General features: G+C 40.4%; 1 protein-coding gene across 1 annotated transcript in view; it reads left to right on the top strand.

Annotated features, from left to right (window-relative positions):
* Positions 1-27,355, top strand: part of rps16 (ribosomal protein S16) — a 435,012-nt gene that overhangs the window by 259,557 nt on the left and 148,100 nt on the right. The gene's annotated exons all lie outside the window — the stretch shown is intronic.

Here is a 27,355-nt window from a genome sequence, read left to right as displayed (position 1 = left end):
AAAGAAATCTGTTGGCTGTTCCTGGTCTAGACTACATATGATGCTAGGGTTATAGTTGGGAGGTTGGCTTTGATGTAGTCCATCAGTCTAGTCAGTGATACCAAACTACTGTAACGTCAAAAAGGAAGGAAACCAGACAAAACTCAGCATTGAAAATTACAGTAGCTCTTTTGACCCTTCAAATTTCTCCTTCAAATCATATGGGGCTTCTGCCAATATTTCAAGAGCTATCCAACAGACTGGTGAAGCCTGACAGAAACCTCACAGAATCATACCTTTCAACCTACATGCCAGAGACCACTATCACTATCCTTGAGTATGTTCAGAACTGATCGGAGGTGGCAGTACAGTAGTATATAGTCAGAAGAGAGTTACACTGGGAGTCGCAAACTGGATTCTGGATTCCATGAAGTCTCAAGTCTCTTAAATATGAGAGTGGAACTATAGCCTATAGCCAATGGTTTTTCAGCCGGTGTGCAAGGTGAAAAGTATACTGCTAAATTTTCAAGCAGCAGCGCTGCTTTGCCTGAGTGTCAAGGCCACATCTGATCTTCTCTGGAGCTTCAGTGTCTATCATTGAAGGCAGTGTCTGCTGACACCAGATGCCTCCAGAGATGTGCATGTGTACTGCGCATTGGTAAGAATAAAGTGGATGTGCTGTGGAATTGTTCATCACATTGAAGTGTGCGTTGATACTGAAATGTTTGGGAACCACCAACTTACCACAACCAGACCCTGCCAGCACATCCCTAGTCACACCATTGATAAAACAACTCTCTTTCACGTTGAGTATCAATTGTAAGAAGCACTAAGGGTGGCACGGGCACAGATCCCTGTCTGTGTCAAACAGGATGAGGTAGGTAGTAGGGTAGCTCAGGGACAGGGAAGTGGAGAGGGTATCAGCCTTTATACATTAAGTGGTTCACTTCAATGTCGAACAGCAAGTGACTCACTAGCAACAATATATATGAAGGGTAGTATGGCGACTCAGTCATTAGCACTGTTGCCTCACAGCAGCAGGGACACAGGTTAGTAGGAGGGCTCACTGGATAGTTCTTGTGGAAACAAAGTGTGGCTTCAAATGGATGATACCTTGCATCGTGCATTGTGTGTCATTACCACTGGGTTAAATAGGATAGATTTGGAACAGACCTTGCAAATATGGGCACCCATGAGGGACTATAAGCCATCATCAAACAGCAAAACTGTCTTCATTTATAATCTATAACCAATGACCCAGCATATTTCACCCTTTACCATTACCAACAATCCAGGGGATCTGTCTTGGTTGAATCAAAAATGCAGGAGAACATGCCAGGAGCAACTCAAGATATAATTGGTGAACAAGTAAACTTTCAGCAGCAGAAGTTGGCATCACAATTATCTCCATTCTCAAAGATGGGACAGATCATAAAACTGTGCAAAACACAAGGCTGAAGAATTTGCAACCATCTTGAACCAGTGAATATTCCATCTTGGCCCACTCCAACACAATCAATCTATTAATTTGACATGATATCAAACAACAGCTGAACATTGTCAGAACTATGGGTCCTAACAATAGTCTGACAACAATACTGAAGACTTGAATTCCAGACTAGCTTTGCCACTATCCTGCATCTATTCACAAGTTTGGAAAATTGTTCAGGTTATGTCCTGTCCACTGGAAGCAGAACAGATCTATCCAACTAGTAACTGCCCCATCAATTTTGTCTTGATCATCGATTAATGGACGGTTTTGATGACAGGTCTAGTAAGCATTACTTGCTCACTGATGCCCTGTCTGGGTTGCACCAGAGCTGCTTTTCCCTTGTTTTCATTACAGTCTTGGTATCAACATGGACAAAAGAGCTGAAGTCAAGAAGTGAAGTGTGAGTAGCCCCCCTTGACATCAAGGCAGCATTCAACCAAGTATGGTGTCAAGAAACACTATCAAAATTTGAGTCAAAGACAATTAGGAGAAAGTATCATTGGTTGAAAGTATACTGAAAGTATGCCTGGTGCAATGAAGAGATAAATAACCTCAGCACAAAGACATTACTGCAGGAATTCCTTAGGGTAGTGCCCAACCATCTTTGGCTGCTTAATCTTGACTATCCATTCACCACAGGATCATAAGTGGGGATGTTTGCTGATCGTTTGCACAACGTTCAGCACAATTCATGACTCCACAGATGCTGAAACAGTCCATGTTCACATAAAGTCAGCCAACTTTCAGGCTTGAGCTGATAACCCGGTAGTACCACAATAGTGAAAAGTAATGACCATCTCCAAAAAGACAGGATTTATTTCACTTGGACATGCAATGGCATTGCCACTGTTGAATTCCTCCCCCTCCACCTCCACTATTAACTTCCTAGGTTGTTAGAACTGACCAGAAACTTAAGTGGGCCAGCCATGTAAATACTAAGGCTACAAGAGAAGATCCGAGACTGGAAATTCTGCAGTGAATGACTAACCTTCTCACTCCTCAAAGCTTGTTCATCCTGTACAGGGCATAGGTCAAAAGGGTGATGGAATAATCCCAACTGCCTGGATGTGTACAGCTCCACACAGTGGTAGCAGTGTGTCTCATCTGCAAGATGCATTGTGAAATCTCACCAAGGTTCCTTTGACAGTGTTTTCTAAACTTGCCATCTCTAGAAGTATAAGAGCAGCAGATAAATGGAAAGACTATCACCTGGAATTTTCCCTCCAGGCCTACACCACACTGACTTGGATCAAGATCGTGGACTTCTCTTCCTATGGGCGCTCTAGGTGTCCCTACACTAAATGGACTGCAACAGTTCAAGAAGGTAGCTAATTACTGCCACCTAAAGGCAACCAAGGATGGGAAAATAAACTGGTTTGGCCAGCAATGCCTGGGTTCCATGAAAAAAAAAGTAAATCTCAAAACAGTTTGGAAGCTTAGTCCATTCAGGGTATCAGATAAAATGAAAATGAGTCATAATGCACAACAGTAAAAGGGCACAACGGAGTTAAGACTGATTCCTCTTCCATAGCTGATATTGTCAATTCTCCATGTATATCATCGCAATTATCATAAAATTCCTAGTGTGGAAGCAGGCTCTGAAGAGCATCCCACCCACAGCTCCCCACCCCTACCTTATCCTATAAAAATGTATTGTCCAATCTCAATACCAGAATCAATCTGCTAAATTCCTTAAACAACAAATAAAGAATTTGCTTTTTAATTGATAAGTTACTCAAGTACTAGGTACAAATCTTCTCCCAAACTTTGAATTACTCAAGTAAGCTATAAGGATTATTAACAACAGGTTAATAACATTTCCCATGCAAATATACAATACAAACCTTCTTAAAAAGTTGCACATACATTCCAAGTCTGAGAAATATACATAAATAAACTCTGCAACATTTTTCATTATAAGTACTTTGGCAAAGTTACAATTAAATACAGATAAACAAATTGCTTCAAATTGTCCTGTGGCTTAAGTCACTTTGCATGCAAACCATTGGCACTGGGGAGTTTTCATGGTTAGGTTTTGGATGGGGCTGAATTTGCTTTTCTGGAATCAATTGTGCAGATTTCTCTTTTCGGAACCCTCTGCTTGTGGTGAGGGGTCTTAAAGTGGGTTTTTAACTCACATTGTGATGAGATGGAATTCAGAGAAAAAGGGTAAATATTAAAAGTTTTTTTTTCAGGTCAGTTATCTCTCCTATAGTCTGTGGTCCAGTACATTAGCTTTATTACACCCAAAAAATAGGGGTTATGTGACCTCATTCTTCCTCACCTTGGCATTATTTTAGATTCAGTGATTCTAAATGAACAGTTTTGAAAACATAACATATTTTCTCTACTGAAACTAGTTTCTTTCATTTTTCCAAGTGTTCTTTTAACTACATCCAAGATAGATATATGTCCAGTCAATAGTACTTCAAATTAGTATTTCGTTTAAGACATCTTCATAGTAACATATATACAAATGAATGGAGCTACTTCAATAGAAACAAAATAACTTTAACCTGAAGGTTCCAATCCACATACCTCCCTGTCAAACCCTCCCAAATAATTTCGGCCAGTGGTCAATGCTGGATGGACCATGTTTCTGTTCACTGCTGTACAGGTAGGGGACATTGAGGGTCACCAAGCAAAGAGGAACATTTTTTTCCTCCAGAAAAAACAGAATGAGATAGAACCAGGCTTTGACCACATTATAGGCCTCCCTAAGGTAGAAGACATCATTGTTGTATCGTCATTCCCTTCTGTGCTCCCTATCTGCAGACTTGGATCTTTTAGAATAGGGAAGAGGGAATAAATAAACTCTTCAAATAGCAGTGCTAAATCACAAAGGGTCCCTCCTACATTTTATTGAACTATCCCACCTAATAAACCCAATGTCTCAAAAATATCCTATCACAAGTGTTATATAAATATGTTAATTTTTTAAAATCCTAGAATGTAGGTGATACTGACTGGACCAGCATTTATTGGCTATCTTTAGTTGTCCTTAAGAAGGGAGAGATGATTTGCCTGCTTGAACTGCTGCAGTCTATTTGGTGTAGGAACATCCCACAACACTTTCAGGGAAAGAATTCCAGGATTTTGTCCCCAAGACGCTAAAGGATGTCAGGTTAGTGAGTGGCTTGAAGGGGAACTTAGAGGTGGTGATGTTCCCAAGTATCTGCTGACCTTGGCTTCTAGGTGGAAGTAGTTGTGGATTTGGAAGGTATTATCTACCAATTTCTGCTGTGCATCTTGTAGACAGTACACACTACTAATACTGTGCATTGGTGGTGATTTTTGTGGATATCAAGTGGGCTGCTTTGTCCTGGATGGTGTTCAGCTTCTTGAGTGCACTCATACACACAAGTGGGGAGCATTCCATCACATTTCTCACTTGTATCTTATAGATGGTGGTCAGGCTTTATGGAGGTGAGTTGGTTGAAGCAAAAGTCCTAGCCTTTGAACTGTTCTTATAGCATAGTACTTGCATGGCTAGCCTAGTTCAGTTTATGGTCCATGGTATCCCGAGGATGTTGATAAGGAGTGATTCCGTGATGGTAATTGAATGTCAGGGGTAAATGTATCTTATTGAAATTGGTCATTGCCTAGCACTTGTGTGGTGATAATGTTACTTGACACTTTTCAATATCCAAGTCTTGATATTGCTCTGGTCTTGCTGCATTTGAACATGGAATGTTTCAATATGTGAGGAGAGTTAAAAGCTGAACATTGTGCAATCAGTGATTTTAAGTAGTTTTGGCATGCACTCTGGACACCCACTGAACAGTCCAACTTATCCTGCTCAGTATATGTCAAAAATGCAATGCATGTATGATCAAACTGCCATTTGAATGGTAACGCTTCCCATTTTTCACCTGTAAACCTCCTGTTACATTATTGAACTTCTCGGCTGTTATCTTCAAAGGAAAACTGTTCCACTGGAATGAGTTCAAGAACAGAGAAAAAAAAGTTGAATAAAGTTTTATGAGGATCTGATGACATAGTCGGAGTTGTTTTCATAGGATTAAGCAAGATTGAGAAAGAACATGATCCAGATCTTTTGAATGTTGAAAGGAAGGGATAATTTGGATGTAAGTGAGTAATTTTTCTTATCTTATTCTAACTTTATCATGGCCATAAGTTATGACGAGTGAATTGGCAAGGCTCAAATGAATCCAACATGAGTGGATTTACTTTCTTCACAGAGTAAATAAACTCCTTAGCCAAGAATCTAATGGGACCCAGCGGGAAAGGAAAGGCTGAAGCCGAAGTCAACAGTAAAAGCCATCCTGTTGTGACTCTCATTGGCAGTGCAATTACATGGCTGGACAATTACTGGCTGTCAGATAGGATGGCCAAGCAGGCAGTAACCAGAGGTGGATGTTGAGGCAACTGGGTCATAACCTGATGTAGAAGGAAATGTTGGCACATTTTTTTTAAAGCGTGTCTGGCACCTGAGCCCTAATTTAAATGGGCTGTGCCTCAGTAATCTTCCTGGGAAAACTAAAATCTGGCAGAATCTAGGAGCCTTTAAACCCACCTTATGGAAGAAACTTTACCACCCTTCCTGAGCATTTAGGAGCATCTCATAGCAACAGCTCCTCTTCCATTATCCAATACCACCCCACCCATCTCCAACATTTAGTACCGACATCAACCTCATGACACCATGCACAACCCTTTGTTCCTGTCATGCCGCGCCCTCCCCATCCACCTGCCAACAACCCCCACTCCACAGCACCCAAGGATGAACTCAACAATATTCAGCAATCATCACCCCCACCTCCCAGAAACATGGAGCTTTCATTCCACTCCAATGTCCAGAGCCCACCAATCCTCTCCCACAATATCCTAAAACATCCAAACCCCTAACATCATTGTTAAAAATAGCGGAAAACTGCTTAGTTGCAAGATCCTTCATAACACCATGGCTCAATGATGACCCTCCACATCTTTGCCTCCAAGCTGTTATGAGACAGCAGTGAACCACTCTGTTAATTAAACCAAACATCTAGAAAAGCTTACCTCATCTCGTAATCTGTTAAAGTATGAGTGACAGAGAACTCCCAAATTCCACTATTTAAAGCAAATAATATCAATTTATACTTTAACTCAAAAAGCGAACACTAAGCAACAACTATTCAAAACTCTAAGCCCCTCTCATAGCTGCTCATTATCTGCCTCCAACTCTATAACAATATACTGTTCCAATAAAATTACATCAACTTAATTTCAAAACCATACAGTAGCTGTCATCTTTGTTGTCTTTCTTCTTTCAGCTGAAGATCACCCTAGGTCACCTTCTTTCTTTTACTGTGAGTATATTTAATCTAAAACGGTATCTTTGATGCAGAATGTTTCAATGTCTTGGGTCTTTCTCAATAGTTGTTACTCTGTCTGACTTTCAAAATGCCTGCCTTTTTTATATAGAGTCATAGAGATGTACAGCATGGAAACAGACCCTTCGGTCCAACCTGTACATGCTGACCAGATATCCCAACCCAATCTAGTCCCACCTGCCAGCACCTAGCCCATATCCCTCCAAACCCTTCCTATTCATATACCCATCCAAATGCCTTTTAAATGTTGCAATTGTACCAGCCTCCACCACTTCCTCTGGCAGCTCATTCCATACACGTACCACCCTCTGTGTGAAAAAGTTGCCCCTTAGGTGTCTTTTATATGTTTCTCCTCTCACCCTAAACCTATGCCCTCTAGTTCTGGACTCCCTGACCCCAGGGAAAAGACTTTGTCTATTTATCCTATCCATGCCCCTCATAATTTTGTAAACCTCTATAAGGTCACCCCTCTGCCTCCGATGCTCCAGGGAAAACTTCCCCAGCTTGTTCAGCCTCTCCCTGTAGCTCAGATCCTCCAACCCTGGCAACATCCTTGTAAATCTTTTCTGAACCCTTTTAAGTTTCACAACATCTTTCCGATAGGAAGGAGATCAGAACTGCATGAAAGGTTCCAACAGTGGCCTAACCAATGTCCTGTACAGCCGCAACATGACCTCTCAACTCCTGTACTCAATACTCTGACCAATAAAGGAAAGCATACCAAATGCCTTTTTACTATCCTATCTACCTGCGACTCCACTTTCTAGGAGCTATGAACATGCACTCCAAAGTCTCTTTGTTCAGCAATACTCCCTAGGACCTTACCATTAAATGTATAAGTCCTGCTAAGATTTGCTTTCCAAAAATGCAACATCTCGCATTTATCTGAATTAAATTCCATCTGCCACTTCTTAGCCCATTGGCCCATCTGGTCCAGATCCTGTTGTAATCTGAGGTAACCCTCTTCGCTGTCCACTACACCTCGAATTTTGGCGTCATCTGCAAACTTACTAACTGTACCTCTTATGCTCGCATCCAAATCATTTATATAAATGACAAAAAGTTGAGGGCCCAGCATTCCCAACATCGGATCATCTCATTGGTTCGAGGCTGACAAAACAATAAATTCAAACTCAATTGGGTTTTAGAATTCTGAGGCACAATTTAAATTGATTGGTTAAATTTGAATTGTTGTCATAACAGCAACCAACTCAAGTATCCATTTCACAGCCAAATGTTACATATTTTCAATTTTCCATTATACTCTGAGACTGCTAGCTTGTAATGACAGGTGCTTGTAAGCTCTCAGTGCTGAACAGCATTCACTCTCTTTTAAAGGTACAATACATGCCTTCAACTTCATAACACCTCCCCCCTTATGAAAAAATGAACCATCATTATGAAAAAGTGGCTTCATTTTTTAAATCTAATTCTTAATCCCACTACAAAGAATACATTGGCCATTAATCTCACTTCATATTAATTTCTGCACAAATGTATATATATATATATATATATATATATAAAACAATGGAATTTGTTCAATTTTGTCTATACATTTTCCTTTAAATCTGTGATAACACATGTTATCACATGTTTATAACCCACATGTACAATTTGATATTTGTGTCTTTAAATCATTCCAAGAATGTAAGAGGTTTGTGATCCGTGTAGACAACTGAACACACATTGTTCATCACATAAACATTAAAATGTTGTCAGGCCAGTATCAAACTCAGTAATTCTTTTTCAATAGTAGAGTACTTTCTTTGGTGGGCATTGAGTTTCTTTGAAAAGTAGGCTATTGGCTTTTGAATTCCATCATCATCTTTCTGTAGCAGCAGAGCATGAACTCCTATACTGTTACCATCGAATGCAAGTTTGGGGGTTTTCAAAAAACTTGGTGTGGCTAAAATTGGTGCGGTGGTTAATGCTGCTTTGCATTTCCCAAATGCCTCCTAGCATTCTATCCACTGAAATTTTGTGTTTTTCTTTAGTAATAGTGTTAGTCGTGCCACCACACTACCGAAGTTTGGAACAAACTTCCAGTAGAATCTGCTTAGTATCAGAAAGCAAAGCAGCTCTTTCTTTGAGGTTTGTTGTGGAAATACCTTGATGATCTTTGTCTTGGCATTCCTTGGGGTCAACCTTCCATGACTGATGTTATGTCCCAAGAATGTCACCTCTGCCTTTGTGAATTCTGTTTTCTTTAATTTCATTACCAGTTTTGCTTCTTGTTCAAAGAACTCGGCCAACTGTACTATGTTATCTTTCCATGACTGGCTAAAGATTACTACGTCATCCAGATAAACTACACAGCTTGCTAACCCAGCCACAACTCTGTCCATAAGTCTTTGGAATGTGGCTGGTGCCTTTGTCATTCCAAAAGGCATCACTTTGGATTGATATAGCCCATTTGGGGTTACAAACGCAGAAACTTCTTTTGCTTTCTCTGATAAAGGTACCTGACAATAACCACACAATAAGTCCAACTTTGTGATGTAACTCACTTGTCTAATTTTCTCTATACTGTCCTCCAAACTTGGTACTGAGTATGAGTCCAATTTTGTTATGGCATTGACCTTCCGATAGTCCACACAAAATCATTGAGTCCTGTCAGATTTGGGGACTAACACGATCGGTGAACCCCACTCACTCTGACTCACTTCAATAATATCTTTATTGAGCATCGCATCCACTTCCTTCTGGACCTGTGAGGCTTTGAAAGGATTAAGTCTGTAGGGGTGTTGTTTTATCAGAATAGCATTCCCTACTTCCACCTCATGCACAATAATATCAGTCCTTCACATCTTATTCCTGCATATGTGCTCATACTGCTGCAACAAACCTTTCAACTGGGTTCTTTGCTCCAGAGACAGATAGTTCACTCACCTATCCCACTCCTCAAGGACTTCCTCATTATTTAATGTATTTTGAGACACATCAAACTCCACCACATCTGGATTTGATTCTTCACTATCCGGGACAGTAACTAACACCTGTTTCTCCAGTTCCCTGTCTCTATTGTAATGGGTTTAGACATATTCACATGACATACCTGATACAGGGTTTTTCTATCTGGCATCTTCACCAGATAGTTTACCTGACTTAATTTTTTTCTCAATTTGGATAGAGACTGCTAACCCTGGCTTTGAAGGGATCTCTTACTACTGGTAACATACTAATATGGCACCCCAGGGAAACCATCCAGATTTTACAGTTTTTTATCTGCAACCTACTTCATTCCAAGCTGTGCTCTCTTCAGGTGCTATTTAGCTAACTCACCTACCAAATTCAATCTCTCCCTCACCTCAGGTACAGAATCAAAATATGAGATCTTCAACCTCTGTCCTGTCAATTTCTCTTTAATTAATTTCAAAGGCCCTCTCAATTCATGTCCGAATATTAACTCAAAGGGAGTAAACTGAGTAAATTTGCTTGGGGCATCTTTAATGGCAAACAATACGAATGGGATACCTTTATCCCAATCATTCGGGTAATCCTGACAATATGCTGTTATCATGGTCTTCAGGGTCTGATGCCACCTTTCCAAAGCTCCCTGGGATTCAGGATGATATGCAATTGGTTTAAAATGTTGTATGCCTAAGCTATCCATGACTTCCTTAAGCAGCCTAGCAGTAAAATTAGATGCTTGGTCTGACTGAATCTCCCTGGGTAGCCCATTACACATGAATAAAGCTACTAACTCCTCTGCCATCTTTTTTGCCTTAATACTCCATAATGGAATTGCCTCCAGAAATCTGGTAGACCCATCCATTATGGTTAACAAGTACTGGTTCCCACTTTTAGTTTTGTGGAGGGGCCCTACACAATTAGTCATAACCCGCATGAAAGGTTTTTCAAATGTGGGAATTGGCAACAAAGGTGCTGGTTTTATTATTGCTTGTGGCTTACCGACCGTTTGGCACATATGACATGTACGGCAAAATTTAACCATATCCTTGTGCAGGCCAGGTCAATAGAAATGCTTTTGGATCTTAGCCTAATTCTTCCGTACGCCTAGGTGACCTCAAACAGGTAGTTCATGTGCTACCCATAACACCACCTGTCTGTATACTACTGGCAACACAACCTGATGCACTTCGGCCCATTTCTCCTCTGCACTAATCTGCCGTGGTGTCCATTTTCATCTTAGGATTCTATCCTTAAAATAATACCCCTAAGGAATTCATTCTGATTCCTTTTCTGAATATGCATCATTACATCTATCTTTTATTGTCTCATCTTTCTGTTGTAAGTCCATTAGTCTTTCAAGACTAAATACATCTGCCTGACCCTCTGCCAGTTCAGGTTTTTCCTGCACCATTACATCAAACAGGGTGTCTGCTAACTAAACCGCAACTCCTTCATCCTTCTCTTTAGATTTTGCTTCTTGCTGTGACTTATGATAGTGACAGTCTGGAAAAATTCCAGGGTATTTTTCTTTTAACTCCTCCATTCCCTAGTCTTCCTTTGGCTTCTCCAAAACAAGGGTGTCACTCCCTGCTAAATCGTTCCCAAGAACAAACTGTACTTCTGGAACTGACACTCTGTCACTCACTCACTGTCACTTCCCCAGTCTTGAGTTGGCACTCCAACCTGATCTTACACAGGGGAAAGCGAAATTTCTGTCCATCAATCCCACAAATTACCATTTTCGGGTAACAGGTCAGAAAGAGAGCAAATACATTCATCTCTTACTATAAGAGATTGATTAGATCCCATATCTCTCAAAATTATAAATTCTTTCCCTTCTCTTCCCGTTCTTCCTGAGTAAACTTTACCCACAGAGGTGAAGTCTATACAGAGATCAGGGACTAACTCAATAGCCAGCCCCTGCCAGGCTGTGAACTCTGCTGCAGCTCCTCAACTTTTCCCGGGGTTTTCTTTACTACTTTCACTAAGGTCATTGGCTTAGCTCCTTTTACCAGACCTTTTCCCAGTGCCTTTCTGAAACCACCAGTACTGTAATTTTATGTGTTCCACTCCATTACAGTGAAAACACCTGAGGCCTTTCACCTCTTATGCACTCTGTTGGGCTTCTTTTTCCACCTGTGGTAAACTAATACCAGTGTGCTTTACTCTTTGTTTTGTCGTGTAGGAGCTCCCCTTTCTCCCAATTTCTATCCCTCCCAGGATGAAATTTTTGCCAGAAGTTAAATTTTGCCTTACGTACCAATGCATATTCAAACGCATCTCTGCTGCTCTTCCCACGTCTTGAACATTAACTCTTATCATCTCTGGAAGTGAATTTTTAATCTCCTCCAGCAGAAAAACCTCCCTCAGAGTGTCATAGATCTTATGTATATTTAAGGCCCACACCCATCTATCAAAATTACCATGTTTAATTTTTTCGAACTCAGCATAAGTCCAACCTGGTTCCTCCTTTATGTTTCTGAACCGCTGTCTATACGCTTCTGTTACCAGTTCATAAACACTCAAAATAGCCTGTTTAACCTCTTCATAATCTCTTGACTCCTTATCCGACAGCACTGCAAATACCTCACTTGCTCTGCCTACCAGCTTAGTCTGAACTAGCATTACCCACAAGTTCTCTAACCACTCCATCTGCCTAGCCAATTTTTCAAATGAAATAAAGTAGGCTTTGATATTTTTCTCAACAAAATGTAACAATATTTTAACATATTTGTACATAACACTACCTTCGTTCTTCATCTCCATCCTCTTAACTTGACTTTCCTGACTAATTTGCAACTTCTGTCTCCCTTTCTCTTTCTCCTCTCTCTGTTCCTTTCTCTCTTTCTCCTCTCTCTCGTTCTTTCTCTCTCTTTGCTCAGCTCAGAAGCTTCGCTCTCTTTTTCCTCTCTCTTTCTTCTCTCTCTCTCTCTCTGTCTCTTTCTTCTCCTATGGCTCTTCTTTCCCTTTCTTTATCTTTAACTCCATTTGCCTCAATTGCCATTTAAATTTTCTAACTCTACTGCACTTGTCTGTTTTCTGATACTCCTGAGTGCTTGACTAACTCCATTACAATTTCAGCTTTCCTTTTGTCCCTGGTTAGATCCAATTCTAACCTATTTGCTAATTCTACAAGTATGCCCTTCCTCTAACTTTCTAAATTTTCTTGGCAAATTTGGGAAGCACATTCAAACCCCAGAATCTCTTTAGCAATCTTAAGAGGCATTTCTCTCACTTTTAATTTAACCAACCACAAGTAACCGAAATTAAACAATGTTTGTCTCAGCTAAGTTTTATTTAAATATCTCGGACACTAATCAGCAAGTACTTAAGTCTACCGGGATACTGCATACTCCAAATCCCAGACTGGATCTGTCAAAACCTGTCCAAATCTCAGACTGGATCTTTCGAAACCTGTCCAAATCTCGGATACAAGCCCCCAAGCTGTTATGACATGGCAGTGACATCTTCTGTTAATTAAATCAAACACCCAGAAAAGCTTATCTCACCTCACAATCTGTTAAAGTATGAGTGACAGAGAACTCCCAAATTCCACTATTTAAAGCAAATAATATCAATTTATTCTTTAACTCAAAAAGCAAACATTAAACAGCAACTATTCACAACTCTAAGCCCCCCTTTCTCTTAACTGCTTATTATCTGCCTCCAACTCTATAATAATATACTGTTCCAATAAAACACTTATTAAAATTACATCAACTTAATTTCAAAAACATACAATGGCTGTTATTTTTGGTGTCTTTCTTCTTTTGCTGAAGATCTCCCTGGGTCATCTTCTTTCTTTTACTCTGAATATGTTTCATATGAAAAGGTACCTTTAATAGAGAGTGTTTCAATGTCTTGAGTTTTTCTCAATGGCAGTTACTCTGTCTGACTTTCAAAATGCCTGCCTTTTTTATATCCCCAACATCAGATTGTCTGATTGGTTTGAAACAATAAATTCAAATTCTATTGGGTTTTAGAATCCTGAGGCATAATTTAAACAGATTGGTTCAATTAAAATTATTGTCAAAACAGCAACCAACTCAGGTATCCATTTCACAGCCAAATGTTATGTATTTTCAATTTTCCAGTATACTCTGAGACTGTTAGCTAGTCATATGACAGGTGCTTGTAAGCTCTCAGTGCAGAACAGCTTTCACTCTCTCTTAAAGGTACAGAACACGCCTTCAACATCACAACAAAGCTACTCAGCTAAGGTGGAAAATTCTCTTCCTAAAGGCCAGAAGGAGGACGTTGTTCTAACTGACCAAGTAAGCCTGGATAGAGGTCACACAGTAGTGTTGTCTTAGAGAAGTTGGATGTACTTCCACATTCAAGTCAATGACCTTCTTTGCTCCACAATTATAAGAACCACATTTTGGTTCCATAACATGAGAGTAACTGGAGTATTGTGTGGGTGAGATATGGGGGAGGGACAATGACTAGAGACCATTTGGGAATTAATGAATCTCCTGCATTTAAATCCCAAGTGGCTTGTAAAATCAGGTTCTATTGCTCCCTTAACAAGCTCAACTGTCTTTTAAACACTAATTTTAAGAATACATGTGGCACCTCCAGGACGTTTGTTACTTGCCACTCATGCCTTACAGGACTGGCATGACAGTACCCCTACATGTTGCTTCCTATGTGACCTAAAGGATCCCTCATCTCCACAGCCATATATTTCTGCAGTATAAAATCCCAAATCTTATATTAAGGAGCCATTTAAATAGTAGCTGGATGATGAGCTGGTTGTAAAACGTCCATATAGATGACAAAGCTGCTTGTGGAAAAGTAAAATCCAGTTTCAATGGAATGATGACGTGGAGTGGATCTGATCAGAGTTGAACAAGGTTCAACCGGTATTCCTTAGGTTAGTAGAGGTCCATAACTTAACAGACAACACATTGCCTGTCATAAAAAGGCTTTTGAGAAGTTGAAACAAAAAACTAGCCTGGGGTGCTTCTTTCTTTTTATCTTCAATCATTAAGTGGAGAAGTATTTCTAACACACAGTGGATGATTTATTACTCATTTTGCACCAGAAAAACAGGTGAATTTCCCGTACTGATTTTTTTAAGCAATATCATGTAATGGAATCTCCAGCAGCAGGTGCCAATTGTGAGAGAGGGTACTCAGCAGGGTAAGTGCTGCCATTGAAGAAATCTTCTCTGGGGGAAAGGGTGTCTTTTGAGGAAGGGGGGCTCATGGGAAAGAAGGATCAGACAGACAAAGGATGTCTCCTGCCAGACCAGGCTAAATTCCATGTAAAGTCTGAGTCTTCCTCTCTTAATCTTAATTTCCCTTCATGTTTGTACTGATCTGTGCATAATGGACAGGAATACACTCAGGGAACAAAGTTGGTCGTCTAAACCTAGAACATTTAAAGTTCTGCTGCTTGCCCTTACAACTGCCTTGCTCCAGTCAATGGGGAGAACCTATGTAAAGCAGCTTTGTAAATATATCCTGAGGAGGTTTGGAAACGATGGTGGACGTTTTTTGCAGCCCTCCCAAAGAGCAGCCTGGGTGGCAATGGCACAATCAGCCAATGTTGTGCTGTATATGCATGCAATGTGGGAACAGTTCAGAGAAAAATACAGTTATCAGAGTGGGTATAGCTTGCCCTTAATAATTCATAATTTTGAAAATATTGATAATCCTGCAGTAGAAGCCATTTTCAGATGATTGCTGTTTTATTGCAACATGGTTTCAAGAATCAAAAAGAGAGAAAACTCTAGCAAATTTTTGTGTACCTCTCAGCCTCCAACTTCTATGTTGCTGCAATTGGAATTGTCTTTATGGATGGAATCTTCCTAGATTCTGAACGACATGGTCATTGGTGAGTCTGTTGGGAAGATGGGGCATGACTAGCAGAAGTGCAAATCTTAACATCAAGAGGAAAATATCAGATTCTTCCAACGATGTTTTGAACAGTGAGTTGTGAATCTCGCTGGTAATTGGTGACGGGCCGATTCACATCTATTTGCATGATTTAGCATACTATTAGACCTAATGTGGCCTCAGTGATATGCAGGTTCCCATTTTCCCATCCATTGGATAGAAACTAAATAGTGACAATTCTAAACATGAAAGTCTCCATCTTGAAAAGCAGTCACCTCTTGCTAATGTACAATTAGGGTGCAGAGAGGAGAAAGAGGTGTCTCACCAAGCTCAGGGCTGGCAGCAACTTCCAGCAGATGCTGAACAACCTCCGCATGAAGATGTAGCTGCTGAAGGTTCCCTCAGGACGTGCAGGAAGTATCTTCTTCAATGTCATTTCCTTCAGATTAGTGAGGCACAGAAGAATGCCACAGGATAACATCTCAGAACTATGCCAACTGCTGGAGTGGGACCTTTGACCTGAAAGAGCGGGTGGCCACTCTATCCCGGTGACTCTCAAGGTGATAGCTACATTGTATTTTTATGCAACTGCTGGGGACTCATAGAGTCATACAACACGGAAAGAGGTCCTTCAGTCCATGCCAACCATAATCCCAAACTAAACTAGTTCAACCTGCCTGCGCTTGACTCATACCCTCCAACATTTCTTATTCATGTATATCTAAATGTCTTTTAAACATTACAACTGTACCTACCTCCACTGCTTCTAGCTACAATTAAGCAGACTCATTTAGGATCTCACAGTCCTTCACCCACAAATTTATTAAGGCTGTAAAATTTGCTCCAATTTGTGTCAGATCACACCTCTTCATCTCCTGTCCCCCATGTCCAGGTCAGTTCTGCTGCTCAGGCAGTAGGATTTGTCAACATAGCTGGCTTCTGGCAAGTGCAAGGTTCTATAGACAATGCACAAGCTAAACACAGCTTCATGATCAGGAAGCATATCTTAGAAATCTGCATTAGGTACTTGGGGAGCTAACATGATAAAAGCTCCCATGTTCCTGCCTCATTTTAAGGGCAGCTTGTCTTACGAGCATGGGAACTGGGAGGCAAGGGCTATGCTGCAAGCTACCTGTGGAAGGTAAATACAATGCAGCTCAGGGCCATGCTAGACATGCTGAATTTGAAGTTCCCACTGCCTGGATTAGTCTGTCAAGATCTTGCTATACACCCCAGGCATGGTTGTGCCACATAGCATGATGTGCTCTGTACTACTGCAGCAGGGAAAGATATATCATGTCTACACTGAAGATCTGGGAGAATAGCAGCATTCTTCCAAGGAAGAAGATAAGGACATTGATCAGGAGGAACATCACCTACTGCTTGATGGAGTGTTGCAGAGTTGGGGGTGCAACAGGCCAGGTAGGACTTCACTAACCTGGTTCCAGTAGATGTCAGCTAGGTGCAGAGATCACACATAGATCAGGTGAAGTATTTCCTGTACAGGGTATGTGATGGTCCCAGATTGAGCAATCAAGAAAATGTTTAGCTGCATTAGCCTTCAACAGGCTCCTTGATATCTTCTAAACCATCTGTTCACAGTGTTTATGAGCTCTCTGGATCAGATTACTTACAGTGTGGAAACAGGCCCTTTGGCCCAACAAGTCCAGACCGACCCACCAAAGTGCAACCCACTCATTTTTACCCTTTCACCTAACACTATGGGCAATTTAGCATGGCCAATCAACCTAACCTGCACATTTTTGGATTGTGGGAGGAAACCCATGCAGACACGGGCAGAAGGTGCAAACTCCACACAGTCAGTCGCCTGAGGTGGGAATTGAACCCGGGTCTCTGGTGCTGTGAGACAACAGTGCTAACCAATGTGCCACCATGCCACCCAAATGCCACTGTGCCGCCCATAGGGGGATTTTATCCTGAGTCTCAAGTTAGGGACACCACAATTGTGCCCCAGGAGTCCTCAAAAGACTCCTAAAATGGGAACTCACTAAGGGTGGGTAACCTGTGTAGATTGTTCCTTAAATAGTAATATACTTGTGAATGTGCATTTGTATTTGCGATGAAGTGTCAGCTATGTGTCCATAAGAACTGATTGTTTTTTGTTTCCCTCTCCCTACGTACACAGTGAAGTATAGCTCATAACTGACACCACCTAACCTAATGCATGGCTGGGCTTTGATAATGGCTCGAGCATCCTGGCAGTATTGAATATTCTGTCTCTAGGAGGGGGAAAGATAGGATGAGCAAGGCACTACAGAGGTGTGGTGGATTAGTATTAGGTCAGGTTTTAAATAATAACGTGTGAAGTCACAGAAAGAATCCAATCATGAAACTTGCCAAAATTGACCCTTGGATGATTTCTGGTAAAATTCCATCCATAATGTTTGCACAGTGTGGAAAACGCATGATTTTCAGTGATTCATCAAGGGTTGTAACATGCATAAACAAACTACTGCTGATGCTGGAAATCTGACTCAGAAACAGAGAATGGGGGAAATACTCAGCAGATCTAGGCAGCATCTGCAGAGAGACAGAAAAAGGGGGTTAAAATTTCAGGTTGTTTGCCTCTTTTTGGTACTGGGAAAAGTTAGGGTGTAACAAGTTTTAAGTACAGAGATTGAGAAAGTGAGGGGTAGCGAGGAGGAAATAAAAAATGTGCTACATTAGAATAAATGTCTCCTTCTGAAAATAAATGCAAATCTACAGTCTTATGATTGTTTCCATTCCACAGATCCACCTTTAATTCAGTTTGGATACTTTAGTTGGCCTATACACCTGCAGGGAACAAAATCTTTTGGAGCTAACTTGTAATTAACACCTTATGAACCTCGTTGAAAAGTGTATGGAAAACAAGTTACAACAACATTGAGTTCAACTTTAAAGGCTCTCAGTCGACTTGCTAACATTAATTGTTAAGACACAAAAAAACCTGCATCATTTTGTATGAATGGGTGGTTACGTTGGCAAAAGACTGGTGAACTGGAAATATGTATAAAGGTGTACCAAGGGATGAGTCACAATCAAGAATAAAGAGAGAAAACATGGAGAGAACTATGAAGAACTTCGGTGAAATAAAAGTTTAGTTAAGCGCATACAGGCATTTTGATCCTGCAGGTGGTGCTATGACATAAGCAGTGTATTTGAGAGAAAACTATGTGCAGAAATCAAATATTTGCCGTCAGTTCATTCCACAGAGGACAACCCACCAACCTCCTGACTCCCAGAGAGTACATACAGAGTTGGGCACAGCTGAGGACATACAACTACAGCAAGCCCGCCAATGTATTTGAATACAGTTGGGCACCCGTCTTTTTGTAAAATAATTTGCACACAGCATTGTTTCAGTTACAAGTTACTCAAGATATCTAATATGCATAGTCACAATCAAAACATTCTTCATTTTCAGAGCAGTGTGTTAACACCTGTCAGTCTGGGGCCCAAACATGAGCAATGTGATGAAGAGCCATATTAGCCAATGCAATGTTTGCAATGAATGTCAAGTAACTGCGAATGACACCTAACATCCCAGAGAGATCATGGATAAAGCTTGGCACAGGCCTTATCACTCTTCACGAATTGATTATCTTGCCACTGACAACTATTAGACACTTTATAATCACCCAGTTCAGAGTTGTTATTACACCCCTAAGGAGCAGGCGGGACTTGAACCTGGGCCCCTGGCTCAGAGTTAGGGACACTCCCACTGCACCAGAAGAAAACTGTCAAATATTATTCTGATTATTTTAATTAAGACCAATTGCCTTCAATAACTACCCAGGAGACTGTAGAATGTCTGAAATCATACTTCGTTTGTCATAACATTCAGACATTGTGATGAGTGAAAATATCCCCCAGTTCATTAACTGGGGAAATTCAGCCATGTCAAAATTGATTGGGAAATGCACATACATTGTATACATAGTCTTCAAGTTCTGCAAGCCTCCTAATAGTATGTATGTATGTTTTTATTGGATGTCCCTCTGCTACCTACTTATTCTGATGGTGTATAATTCCAGTTCTGAGTGAGATTGATGTGCTAAGTATTAGTGCTGATAATTTCATTACTGGAGAACGGTGGACCTATGGGACTAATAGTCATTCTGTTCTCTGTGCAGATGGTGAGATCATATCTTCCTAATCCACTGCCTGCAGCAAATACACACGTTGTTGGTTATGTGAGGTTGTTCATGGTTGTGATAAGATATCCCATTGCTCATGCTCACTGTGTGACTGAACTGACAACTATTTTCCACACTTCCCAATTTGCCACCTTGGCTAATTTTTCTTGAGATTTAAAAATTTGCTCCCTGGCTGTCCAATATTCAGCCCTGGCAATGACATGACAGTTTTATCAAAGTGAAATTTGACTAAATGTCATTTCACCTTGATTTTGCCTTGTTATTTCTCCTGGCTTCAATAATTGTTTCATTGTTGGAAGACTGGTTTGGATATAATGTGACAGTAGTCTTTGAACTAGTCTACTTGCCATTCCTGCAGTATATCTATTCCTTCACTCAGGAATTGCCTTGAATAAGTCTATATTGGAATTGTTCAGTCTCTTTATGATCCTTTTCGGTATTTTGGCTCCCACATCAGTTTTTCCATTTGACTGATAGTATAAAGGTGATGCACGATTTAAATTTCCCAATCAATTTTGACATGGTTGAATTCTTCATTCATAAACTGAGGGATATGTGGCCCTTAATCACATTGCTCATGTTTGGCCAGCAGACACCCTTCTTTTGCCTTCCTCAGGCTAGACACAATTCCTTAATAGAGTTAAAAAGTGTGCCACTGGAAAAACACAGCAGGTCAGGCAGCATCTGAGAAGCAAGAGAGTTGACATTTCAGGCATAAGCCCTTCATCAGGAATCACAATTCCTTAATAGCTTGTATGAATGGACTTCAGCACCTCTTTTCTCATCTCCTGATGGATTCATGACACTACCTACTTTGTACAAGATACCACCACTGGCTATCACTTCATTACTGTACATTCAATACTGTCTTATGGCAACAGGTATCCTTTGGTCCTTTCAGAGAATCCTTTCATATCTACTTCTTGCTGCCTCTGTTGTTTAGCTTGCTCGATTTGAGCAGGGCACTTATCTTTTAGATTCAATGTTGTGTTGATGACTTCCAGAGCAGGTCAAGCTGTTTTTTTTTGTTGAATCTGGAAAATTTCATACTATCTTTGTATCTTTATTTTTTCATAGTGACTGCTGTACTCAATAGCTTATGGGCAACTTATCTCTGTTTCGCTTGCTTATTTGTCATGTTCAAATGCAGTGCAGATCCTTCAGAACTGAAAGAGTGGTTTTGTAGAAGATGCTTTGAAGTGGTGTGTGGTCTAACTCTACTGTTACACTGTCTCTCCCAAACAGGTACTGATTGAAATGCTCATAAGCAATGACAATAGCGAGGCACTCTTTTACATTCTGATATTAGCATTGTTCCATAATGACCTGGATGTAAATCTAACTTGTCCTTGTTGGATAGCAGTTGCTCCAAGTCCTGTCTCACTGCAATCACACTAAAAGGTAACTTTATCCTTGATATAATGGTACTGCAGTACTGGTGTTGTTGTCACTAGTTGTTTGGAAAGAGAAATAAGAGCTGCATCAAATAAGGTCAAAGTACAGAAACTTGTAAAAGGTAGAATCAAAGCCTCCCCAACTGAATGTATTTAGCATTCACAACAAGGTAGATGAACTGACAGCATGAATGGAAGAAGAGTCAGGAGCCAACTGCCAATAAGATGACCAAAGTTAAGAAGTAATATTTAGCATTTAGGAAGAATAGTCCAAACGGGGAAGGAACATTTTTGACAAAACAAATGGGAGTACACAAGTGGGAAATTATCTTAGATCAGAAGATTGGGATGTGAAATGGGTTTTTGTGAAGCTAAGAACAGCAAGGGTCACTGAAGTGTGATGGACAATGTATTAAACATGTAATCACAAGTGTATGGAGCCAATGTAATACAGTAATCACAGGGAATTCTGATCTACATATTGACTGGATTTATCTAATTATCACGAAAGCTGTGGAGGAGAAATTCCTAGAATGCATACTATAGCAGTATGTTCAGAAAGCTCCTGGAGAACTGGCCATTTTTGATCCAGTTAAGGTGAAATGAGAAAGCATCTTCTGATCAGCAGCATTACTGCAAAGACTTTTCAAACCTGCTGATACAGCCTACTTCTTCCCAGATCTTTTGGTCACTGCTGAATAAGAAATAATCAGAGCAGATATTCTGAGTTAAGTACAGCGAGTGTAGCAGAGTTGGGGAAAGCAGAGAGCATGTCCCTTTTTAAATCAGTAGTTGATGTATTCAGGTAGGTTTATCGAGATCCAAGATGGATAATGAATGAGTGTGGATTAGTGGATGAATGAGGAGGTGTTGGTGGATTGGGAAAGTGGGCAATGGTAGACAAGTTTGGTAGGTAGTTGGGTGGTTAGGGAGTGTTAGTCTGGTGTTTGGGGGTTAAATTTAGATCAGGTTTACTCTTCAGATGTAGTGAAATTCACTGTCTTAAAAATAACATGTGACATTTACAGAGCAAGATGGTTTCAGAGCAATATTATAGTACAGCTGCCTATAAATTAGATGAAAATAATTATATTAAATCTAAAATATTAAAGTTTTTCCTGCCTGCCCTTCTGCTCCACTTGCCCCTCTTCTCTTTTCAACTGCACAACACCAAAGCTTTTCCACCTTCTACAGTTTCAAAGAGGAATCATTGGTTTCAAAATGTGAACAATTTTTCTGGGTCCACAGCTGTTGCCAGACATGCTGAGCTTCTGCAGCACTTCCTATTTTTATATTAGCATTGGTTTTGATTTACTGTTGTTACTGGCTCAAACATTGCTGGGTGAAATCCATGGGTGACAAGACCAGTCTGAATAAATGACCAGTCTGCACCTTTTATGTCAGAAATGTGATTACATCAAATTTTCAGAGTCATACCATAAACTTCATGGTGTTTTCACCTGTAAGGCTCCATTATTGGGAAAAATATTATTATTTGGGAGGATATTCGGTTGGTCAGCTGTTCAGAGGAGGTTAGGTGGTATTGGGTAGTTGGGTTGGGCAAGATTTCAGAGAGTAATTAGGTCTTTATGCAAGGTGGTCACACGGTTAGAAGCAGGCAGATGGCTTGGGCATTGGGGTTGTCTGGTCTAGTCAGAGGCTTGTACAGGAGTCAGAGGATAGTTGGATTGTGGATAGTGCTTGCAGAGTAGTTGGATCTAGTCAGGGGGTGGTTGGAGCTCAGGGAATAGTCATGTGATATGAGGCTAGTTTGGGGGTAGCTAGCAAAAGAACATTGTTGGGTCTGTTTGAAGGAGGCAGTCGGATGGTTGGGTATTCACAGGAATAGTCAGGTGATGGTGGAGGGATGCAAGTGGGGATGTTATCATGCTTGGCTGGCTCTGGAGGTGATGGGTTGGGAGAAGGGGGTAGTTGTAATGCTGATTTATGTTACACCATCATTAGAACAAGTATTAAACAGAAAACTATTTTCTGGATAACATGCAGTTAAGTCCTGCTTATCTTGCCCAATCTCCACCCTGAGCTTAAGATCAGGGACTTTCTGGAGGGTTCCAGACAGTAAGGAATCAGCTTGTTTAAACTTCTCACACACTACCTACGTATATATACCTCCATATATCTAATGCCAGGACTTCTTCAGGGTCCCAACACACACCCTTCAATGTCCCATCTTTGATGTTCTGGAAGATTTGGGATGGACTGTCTTTTACCCTCACATCTTTGACTCAGGTCTGAACTAGCTTCTCTTTAATCTACAGCACTTAATCAGAGAGAATATTTGATTGCATGGTTTCGTGTCAAGGTTCTCATGTTTTTTCCAAATTTTTAACTGACTTATTCTGTCGGATTTATTCATTCTTACTGGGCTTTCTATCTTAGTGTCCTCTGACTGCTCTCTCTGCATTTGTCACACCGAAACGCTTTCAATTTTTTTTGTTGTATTCTGAACTGTAAGTAGGCATTCTCCTCTATTTTTTGCTTGTAAATATTCTGCTCCTAGCCATCATAGGGAAACTCAGAGTTGTTTCTCCTAGCAATTAGAAGATCAAATTTCTACTCAATATATCTGTGAAAAGCAAATTGACTAATGTTGCTAGTGGCTTTTTGTCAGGTTATAATGACCCTGAGACTTCCAAGGTTGGGAGTTGTATTGTGATCTTGACAAGTGACAATGCCAATCTGCTGGTTAAGATTGATTAGAAGTCAGGTGCTAGGAGGGGGTATATGTCTGTCACTGCCACCCCAATAAATCCGGATGTTTCAAAGCTTTCTTCTTTTGATACTCCCCGAAGGCGTATTTCTAACCAGAAGTATGTTTTTTTAAAGTGAATAACAGTGGCACTAATGTGAAAATGAGTTGTTCCTTCAGAAATTCTTACTCAAAAATAGCTCCCCTTTAAATGCTCACTTCCTGAAAGCCCAGAACAAACCATCCCCCAAGGCATAATTTATGTTGATGAGATCAAAGCATCGCAAAATCATGGTGATAATCAACAGGAAGCTGCAAGTATGTTGAGAAACATCTTGGCCTCAAATTTGTTTGATACTATCAACACTTATTTGGCATAAGAATTGAATTTATACTCACTGAGCCTCCAGATTGTGTAGGTTCCATCCTGTTATGGTTGCTGTGCCAATTCATTCAGATCTGGACCTTTCTGGCTGCCTATGCCAGTGTTATTAGCTCCTTATTAAAATATATTATATGTCCCTAATGCATGATGAGTGCTCGCATTGCATTCAGGGCAAATCAAAATGAAGTGTAAGAAATGTACATCCTACTGGCATCATCTCATACTGGCATAAATGTTCTATGATAGAAACATTGTAATAAATAGAAAGATTAGGACTTTCAAGCGGCTTCCACTGGTAGGCAGATGAGAGCACAGTCTTAATATATGAAACATCAGAATATTGCAAAATGTTACAAGAACATCTGCAAATAGCTACATAGTAAATCAATTACTGGTAAGGAGCATGGATTTTTTCTTCAAAAATTACATTTGATCTTTGACTGCTTTGGTAGTAAAGTGGAAATAATTCTAAAAAACCATTGTATTCATTAACTATGAAGGAACTGAGGGTAGAGTCATAGAGATGTACAGTACTGAAACAGACCCTTCAGTCCAACTCATCCATGCTAACCAGATATCCTAACCTAATCTAGTCCCAGTTTCCAGCACTTGATTCATATCCCTCTAAACCCTTCCTATTCATATACCCATCCAGATGCTTTTTAAATGTTGCAATTGTACTAGCCTCCACCACTTCCTCTGACAGCTCATTCCAGACACGCACCACCCTCTGCATGAAAAAATTGCCCCTTAGGTCCCTTAAATCTTTGCCCTCTTATCTTAAACCCATGCCCTCTCATTTTGGGCTACCCCACCCCAGGGAAAAGACTTTGTCTATTTATCCTATCCATGCCCCTCATGATTTTATAAACCTCTATAAAGTCAACCCTCAGCCTCCGACGCTCCAGGGAAAACAGCCCCAACCTATTCAGCCTTTCCCTACAGCTCAGATCCTCCAACCCTGGCAACATCCTTGTAAATCTTTTCTGAACCCTTTCAAGTTTCACAACATCTTTCCTATAGCAGAAGGGTCAGAATCGCATACAGAATTACAAAAGTGGCCTAACCAATGTCCTAGCAACAGCAATGATTTACTACAAGTAAGTTAATTCAGAAGACATTAAATTCTAAGTAGCATGCTGCTGCTGCTCTGTCTGGTGGAAAATTAAGTTACCACTCCGCTTTGCTTTTATATCACGAGATATTTGATTAGATGAAACTATGACCTGTGACATATCACTCTGTCTACCACCCAGGTATGCACTCTTCAAATCACTGAAAAGAACTTTCAGACAGCAGGTGAATTCAACACGTTTTATATGGTGGCCAGACAGCATTTGTGTAGACTATAGTTAGTCCCAAAGTGCTATATATATAAGATAATATTGACAGAAAGCTTCAGGAATAAAATACCTTCTACTCACTGAATGTACAAATGATATGTGATTAGAATCCTGTATTTGAAAGCTGGATTTGCTTGAAGTTGCCAGAGCTTGGGAACTCTGCTCTCCCAGATCTTTTTAAGGAAGAATGGGATGTAACCAGCTGACCTGTGGATGCCAGTCTGTTTTTTTCATATTGGATTGAGGTCATGTTGTTTTATTTGGGACTGGAGACACTGGTGTTAAAAATGAACTGGCGTGCACAAGGAAGACTTCTGTAATCAAATATGTTCTCATGTCTCTTGTCGTGATAATTGAGGAAATGCCCTGAATACTGGTCACCTTAAGATTTTCCTCTATATTGTCCTGCCTTCAAGGAAGTTAGGGTTCTATTCCTGACAGGTCTAATTCCAGGTTGTTTGTGAGTGAGGTTCTATATGGGATTGGAACAAGCCAATTCAGAGTGTAGCACAATAAAATTTATAAAATGGCTGATTTCTATTTCAATTCCACTAATCTGACTTAATTCGTCAACCTTTAATATCCTTATCTAATAAAAATCTGATGATTAAACAAAGCTGGAAATCTGAAACAAAAACAGAAATTGCTGGAGAAACTCAGCAGGTCTGGCAGCATCCATGGAGAGAAAGACAGAAGTAACATTTTGAATACAGTGACCATTTGTTAATGACAAAATAGGGTCTCCAATGAACAATGGGGATGGTGCAGCAGTGGGTAAAAACAATGACTGCAGATGCTGGAAACCAGATTCTGGATTAGTGGTGCTGGAAGAGCACAGCAGTTCAGGCAGCATCCGAGGAGCAGTAAAATCGACGTTTGACCCAGGGAGGGTGTTTAGACAAATTGTAGCTAAGGACAGGTGTTGTCTGCTTGTTAAACAGTGACTAAAATATAAGAATACAGTTATATGTGCAAGAGATTATTAGCCATGTTGTCTGTGTGCCATGAACAGCATGGTTTTAAAGCTGCTGAGGCAAAATATTGCCAATAAGGGGCACGCTGGATTACCAATACTTGTCTGGGTGCACAGCAGCCTTTCACAGGTAGTGTGGGCAAAGGGATGCTGGTCATTTGGCAGATATCCAGTTAACTGTGAGTGGTTTGAGGAACAGCATGTGATAAGGTGGGGATGAAATCGGACATGAGGAATATCATAGGGACAGTGGAGGTAATTAATGAGTGTGGTTGGTAAGATGTGGTGAGAAATCTCACAAAGCCTCTTGTCTCAAGCTTGATGCAACTTACACTTAGGCCAAAAAAATTCACCTCTATTTTCTGTTAGCATTTTCAACTTTTTTTCACCAGTTTAATAGCTTTTTTGTAATTTTAATATGTTGGCCCCTAAATCTCTCTCTTCCTCCAAAGATTGTTACTTCTTAACACATAGAAAATGTTTTGACCTCTCTATTTTGGATTCAAAAGTGGAAAACCTCATTCTTGTATTTGCTTTCGCTTTGTCGATTAGTTGGATTGATCGATGTCCCTGAGGAACTTTCTGCCCCCAAACACTGCTACATTACTCATTAAATTTAATGAGTAGTTTTCACAAAAAAAGTAGTTCAAATCTCCAGAGGAAACTTGTCACATTTTGTCAGTTGGGGTAGGTACCCGCTATCTCTTGGTTATGTCTCCTGTCTTTCCAACTAACTATCCGTTCATGTAATGGATAACCTCCAATTCCACGCAGTTTCATTTTTGCTAACCATCTCTTGCATTGAGCCTTAGTAACCGCCTTCT

Source organism: Hemiscyllium ocellatum, chromosome 19, assembly GCF_020745735.1.
Source record: "Hemiscyllium ocellatum isolate sHemOce1 chromosome 19, sHemOce1.pat.X.cur, whole genome shotgun sequence".
NCBI classification, from domain to species: Eukaryota; Metazoa; Chordata; class Chondrichthyes; order Orectolobiformes; family Hemiscylliidae; genus Hemiscyllium; species Hemiscyllium ocellatum.
Note: the sequence above shows the minus strand (reverse complement) of the source record. Positions and strands in the feature narration are given on the sequence as shown.